General features: G+C 54.4%; 1 long non-coding RNA gene across 1 annotated transcript; it reads left to right on the top strand.

Moving 5' to 3' along the window:
• Positions 1 to 1,325: 1,325 nt before the first annotated feature.
• LOC145722832 (uncharacterized) lies at positions 1,326 to 3,364 on the top strand. Its single transcript, XR_014147401.1, has 3 exons — positions 1,326 to 1,569; positions 2,862 to 2,945; positions 3,036 to 3,364. It is a non-coding gene; the product is annotated as an uncharacterized LOC145722832 (long non-coding RNA).
• The last annotated feature ends 2,828 nt before the right edge of the window (positions 3,365 to 6,192 follow it).

Raw genomic sequence — 6,192 nt, 5'->3', positions numbered from 1 at the left:
TGTGTGGGTGCAGAAGGAGAGGGAGAGAGGGAGCAGACTTCGCTGAGCTCTCACTGTGTGTCAGGTACTGTGCTTGGGGCTTTTCCACATGTGTGAACTCACTGAATTCTCCCAGCAACATGGAGAAATGCTGCTGCTCTTTAAAACATTTATTGTCACTGTTTTTTAAAAGATTTATTTATTCATTTTAGAGAAAGAGAGAGAGCGGGGGTAGGGGGCAGAGGGAGAGAGAATCCCAAGCAGACTCCACACTCAGCGTGGAGCCCGACGCGGGGCTCAATCCCATGACCCTGAGATTGTGACTGAACTGAAACCAAGAGTTGGACGCTCCAGCGACTGAGCCATCCAGGCCCCCTGAGAGATGCTTCTTCGTATCTCCATTTTCCAGATGAGAAAACTGAGGCCCGGGAAGGCACAGTGGATGTCTAAGATCACAGAGCCAGGGGTGGGGTCAGTATTTACATCCAGGTCTGTCTGAATTCAAGGCCAGAGCCTTTATTTCTCCAGTGGGCCGAGGGACAGAGATGTTTAAAATCAACTCGAGTCCCAAATTTGTCAGCATAGCGTCCGGTAGAAGTGTGTTTTATTTATTCTTTCTGTCCTGAAATGCTGCGACTAACTCGGTGTCGGCCGCCCCCAGGCCCGTGGAGGGAAGGGTCTCGCCAGGCCCTGCCCTTAAGTCACTTTTTTTTAAAACTTAAACCTCCCCATTCCTCCTCCCCCAACCCCTGGCGACCGCCCATTTACTCGGTCTCTTTGAATTTGCCTGCTGTGCACATTTCGTACAAAGGGCGTCTACAACATGTGGCCTTCAGTGATGGCTTCTTTGACTCAGCATGGTGTTTGCAAGGCTCGTCCGTGTTGTCGCACGCGTCAGTACATCGTTCCTGTTTATGGCCGAATAGTATTCCGTCGTATGGATATACCACATTTCCTTTCTTCATCTGTCAGCTGACAGACACTTAGGTTGTTTGCACCTTTTAGCTATTGTGAATTGTGCTGCTATGACATTTTTGTGCAAGTTTCGTCTGAACACCTGCTCTCGATTCTTTTGGTACATATGAGGAGTGGAATTGTTGGGATCATATGGCGAGTCTATGTTTAACTTATTGAGGGACCGCCAGACTGTTTCCACAGCAGCTGCATCATTCTCTGCTCTCGGCAGCAGCGTGTGAGGGTTCCAATTTCCCCACCTCCTTGCCAACACTGGTTATTTTCCTTTTTATAGCCATCCTAGTGGGTGTGGAATGGTATCTCATTGTGGTTTTTGATCGCGTTTTCCTAATGACTAATGACATGAATCATCTTTGCCCTTAACTCTGGGGGGCCTCCAGCAGGCCCCTTGCCCCCTGCATGCCTCAGTTTCCTTGTGTCTAAATCGGGATACCATCTAGGGTGGTTGTAAGGGTGAAATGAGTGACTCATGTGAAGAACTAAGCTCCTGTGCCAGACATGCAGTGGGGACTCTCGAGACCGTGTCAGGCAGCCCCGGTCCCATCCTTGCTCAGGCAGGGGAGAGGCTGCCGCTCGGGGGACCCTCCTGGCTCTGACCAGCTGGGACTCTGCAGGGTAAGTTAGAGCTGTTGCCTTCTGCCTGGCTGTCTGCACCTCTCTACCTCCCACCACCCTGCGTGCCTCAGGGATCCGTGACCCTTCCGAGGCTGGGCTGGGACTGGTTTCCAGTCAACCAAGAAGATATTTCTGGAGTGTAGCAGATCCCCTGAGGCCCTTTTTCCATTTCTGTGCACCCTCCCCGGCCTTTGTGTGCTTTCCCTTCTGTGGGCTCTCTCTACAGACTGTATTCAGCTACTGGACCAAACTGGAAGTGCCTGGAAGTTTGCACCCCCCGAAGTGGCCCTTAGCCAACAATGGGGGTGCAGGTGAGAGAGGGCTCAGCTCCCTTGCCTGGCATGGGGAGGATCCTGAGGTGTAACGTGTACCCCAGAGTCCCCTGTGGGACAGGCTGAAGTCAGCCTCTGAACCCTTGTTGGCCCACCCTGCTTCCCCCAGTCCCTCTTCAGTGTCCCCTGGGAGCACTGCCTTAGGAAACCACTGAGCTGGGAATCCCCATCTCAGGATCCGCTTCTGGGGAACTTGACATTTCCTCTGTTCCAGGCAGGTGCCGTTAAGGTGAGGAACCTAGGCCACAAGCAGGTAGAGCCAGAACCAGAAGCAAGTCTGCTTATATACGATACCAGTGCCTGACCCTTGGGCCTCAGGGGCGAGGGCCAGGTCTGGGAGCTCAGCCCTTGGGGCCAGGACCATGCCTCTGTCCTACACGTGGCCCCTGGCCCGACAGGCAGGCTGAGAAGACGCAGGAAGGCCTTGGCCACTCAGAGGGCAGGGGGCTGTGTCTCTCCTATCAGACTGGGGGCTCCCTGAGGTCGGGGGCTAGTCTCACACTCTCTTATTGGGAACATTATCTTTTTTTAAGTTTCTTCTTTCTTTTTTTTTTAATTTTTAAAAGATTTTATTTATTTATTTGACAGAGAGAGAGACACACACACAGTGAGAGAGGGAACACAAGCGGGGGAGTGGGAGAGGGAGAAGCAGGCTTCCCGCTGAGCAGAGAGCCCGATGTGGGGCTCGATCCCAGGACCCTGGGATCATGACCTGAGCTGAAGGCAGATGCTTAACGACTGAGCCACCCAGGCGCCCCTTTTAAGCTTCTATTAGAGAAACTGGCAAACTCACACAGAAGTAGAGAACAAAGCATAATGAACTACCGTACACCCATCCCCAGACTCAGCAGCAATCAACTCATGGCCAATCTGGTTTCATCAACCCCCTGCCCATTCTCCCCCCCGGCCCCACCCTTAGGTGATTTGGAAGCACACCTCAGGCTGCATATTGTTTTACAGATTTTTCTGAACGTGCATCTAAAGATAAAGGCTCTCCTTCAGGAAAAGGACCAAAATCCCTTAATTATAGAGATGTTTGTGAAGGTAAGGACTTGCTTCTCATTTCCTCCTTGTAGCCAGCTCAGGGGAGCCCCATGGCTCTGGGTTTGAGGTTCCTTCTGCTTCCATTTCCAGGGCACAAAAGATGCCCAAGCTGGATGGGCTCTGAGCGTGTGGTGGATTGACTTTGGCCAAGACCCTCGTCTACCAATGGAGGGCAGGGGCAACCTCTGTGGGCAGCCTGGCTCTGACCCGTCTGCATGGGGCTCCTGGTTCCATCTGCGGACTGCGTTGAGGACTTCGGGACCGTCCCCCTTTGTGGCCCTTAGCTGCAATTAGTGGGCATCACTGGCCTGTCTTGTGTGTTTATACCTTTCTGCCCCTCATAGTATTGGATGTGGCTCTTTCCATTTGTATGTTTCCTGCACATGGGCACTGCTGTTTTGAAAAAAAAAAAAAAATTAACTTTGGTGAATGTCCTTGTGTTCCTTGTGTTATAATTTTCACTCAGTGCTGTGTTAAAAATCTAGCCTCGGTGCTCCAAACTGCCGTGCCATATTCCATGATGTGCATCCCCACAATTTTCTGCCCACCGCCCCCCTCGTGGGAACAAGCTGCGGGGCTCCCCCTGCCTGGCCTGTGGGGACCTGGCTGAGACTCCTGGGATGCAGTCATGAGTGGCGCTGTTGGGTCACAGGGCACCTTGTGTTTCATTTGACGGAGCATGGCCACCTGAGTCCATGGTGCGCCCCCTAGCCTACCCCCGCCGGGGCTGGGCTTCCTCCAGCTCTCTCATTTTTGCCCATCCTTTGGAAGTAAGTGATGTCTGGTGATTTTCAGCACCTCTTCTCATGCGTGTTTGCTTTTGGGGTCTTGTCTCCTTTCACTGCCTGTTCATGTCTCTTGCCCGGTTTGGGGGTAGGGTTGCTCTGTAGATGCTCCTTGTATCATCTGGTCTAGATGCTAATCCTTGGCGGGTTCTGACATGGCCAGCCTCCGCCATCACTCTGTCCTCTTCGGGCACTTTGAAACCTAACTCCTCTCCCTCCTGCCGGCCGCCCGGCTCCTTTCTGAGTGGATGGCACAGGTGAGACCCTTCTCACTGTCTCTGCCCTTTTGGTAAATGCCAGGCATCCGGGACAGGGTACATCCTGCACCAGGAACTCGCTCTTAGTGTGGGGCTCAGGCACGGGGGAGGGAGGGACTGGCCAGAACAGGACAGCAGCTGCCCCAGAGCCTTTTCCTACTTCTCGGGTGCCCTTGCCCCTGACGGGTCTGGGTCTAACTGGTTCCTTCATTCACACTTACCAGCACTAGGCTGGAGCATGATGTCGGCCCTCAGCCCTCCAACTTGATTAAGACCCTGCCCCTGGCCTCAAAAACTTCAGCTCAGTGGAGAGAAAAAAACACAGCCATTGACCACGGATGTGGCTCGATGGAAGCCTCAGAGAGAGGGCACTCCGGAACACAACTTGGACCACTGCCATTGCTGGTCAGGGAGGGCTTCCCAGAGGAGGTGCCTTTGGTCTGGGCTTCGGAGGCAGCATGAGCATTCTCCAGTCCTCAGCAAGGTCTTATTTAAAGCCCTGAGTGGGAATGGGAGTGGAACTTTTCATCTTTATTTCTAGGGAATATGATTTCTAGGTCTTTCCCTTTCATGGAGTTGAGGGGTCTTTGCCCCTGGCTTCTTCTTCTGAACAGGGGCCAGGGTGACGCACAAGGGAAAGGAGGCTGGCTGGGGGGTTAGCAGATCTGCCTTCTTGGAGTGACCTTGGGCAAGTTCCTTTTCCTCTCTGGACCTAGGCCCCCTCATGTGAATGAGGAGGGCCTGGGGTGGAGAGAACTCTCCCAGGACCCTTCAGAATCCCCAGAATGATGCCACATGGCAGGAATGGCTGTCTTACCCTCTTCTTCACCGCCTATACCCTTCAAGTACAAGGGCACTGAGGGGAGTCTGCCCTGGGTCCATGGCCCCAGGACCTCCCTGGGCTCTCTGCTCTGTAATTCCCCTTTCTACCAGACTGAGGGCAGGCTTGATTTCTTTTTCAGGGTTTGCTCTCAGAGTCTTTTGCATTTTCCTTGCAACAGCGCCTATCAGTTGGGCAGATCCCATGTGTTAGGCTCTAGGCTCGGTGTTTTACTTTGTTTACTTGTCACAAATCTGTGAGGTGGGTACTATTATGCCAAGGGGCTCAGAGAGAGTAAGCCACCTGCCCCAGGTCACCCAGCTTATAAGCGGCAGGACAAGGATTCCAAGCCAGCTCTGTGCCCACTCCAGAGTCCATTTCCTCTGCCTATGCCCACACGGGTCCTCCCTTTCCTAAATTCCTGTTAGCATTCCCTGTTAGCGTTCCCTGGCCAAGCCCTCTCTATACTTCTCCCTGACTCCAAACCTTGACCTCACACAGACACCTTTCCCAGAATCACCCCTACTTTCCCCTCTGCCATCCCTCACCCTCTGCCCTCTCTCCTGCTAGAGACTTGTTGGCCCTTCCAGGTGTCTCTCTGTTACTCTGCATCTCCCTGGAGCGCACCCGGGAGCTGGGTGCCGACGCGAAGCCACAGGGATCCCTGAGGCTCCTCATTAGGCTCCAGCTCTGCTGCACAGCCTAGCCCCGAGGAGGGGCTTGGGTGGGGCCTCCGGGCCTCACATCCCTCGGGGTCACTCGCTTTCCTGAGGTTGAACAGGGTGAGCCAGGGAGGTCATGCTCTAGGGCCCAGCAGGGCTGGATATCTGGGCCCTGGCAGCTGGCCTGGCATGTGCCCGAGGTGGCCAGCCTGAAGGTACGTGCTTGTCCTGCTGGAGGCTGCTGGGTTATCAGAGGGGAGTGAATGGGCTGGGACACCCGTCTCCTAGGACGTGCAGGGACTCACGCCACCTGGGCTCTGTGTGTGTGTGTGTGTGCGTGCGCGCGCGCCTGCTAACTGTGCTCGCCCCCGCTGCAGGCCTGGCCCCCGAGGAGGGATAGTGGGAGTTCTGGGTCCCACACTTGACTCCCCTGCTTCTAACAAACTCAGCAGAGTGTCTGGGACCCAGCAGGCCTCTGACTCATCTGTACTATTATTTTTATAGCTGGGAACCTAAATCACATTTTCTTCTCCCCTGGGCAAAGCCTATCTCCCACATTTGAACCCCAGCTGGTGGAGGGCTGGGAGTGGGGGTGTGAGGTGGGCGCTGGGCTGGAAGCACGGCTACCCAGGCTGTGTCCTGAAGCCGCCCCTCTCCCAGCTGCAAAGGCATTCCGCCTCTGGGCCTCAGCTGCCCCCAGTGAGCAGGGCCAACACCACCTGG

Source organism: Leptonychotes weddellii, chromosome 8 (assembly GCF_054177405.1).
Source record: "Leptonychotes weddellii isolate Sample4059 chromosome 8, ASM5417740v2, whole genome shotgun sequence".
Taxonomy (NCBI): domain Eukaryota; kingdom Metazoa; phylum Chordata; class Mammalia; order Carnivora; family Phocidae; genus Leptonychotes; species Leptonychotes weddellii.
The sequence above is the reverse complement of the archived record's forward strand: the minus strand, read 5'-3'. Positions and strand labels throughout refer to the sequence as shown.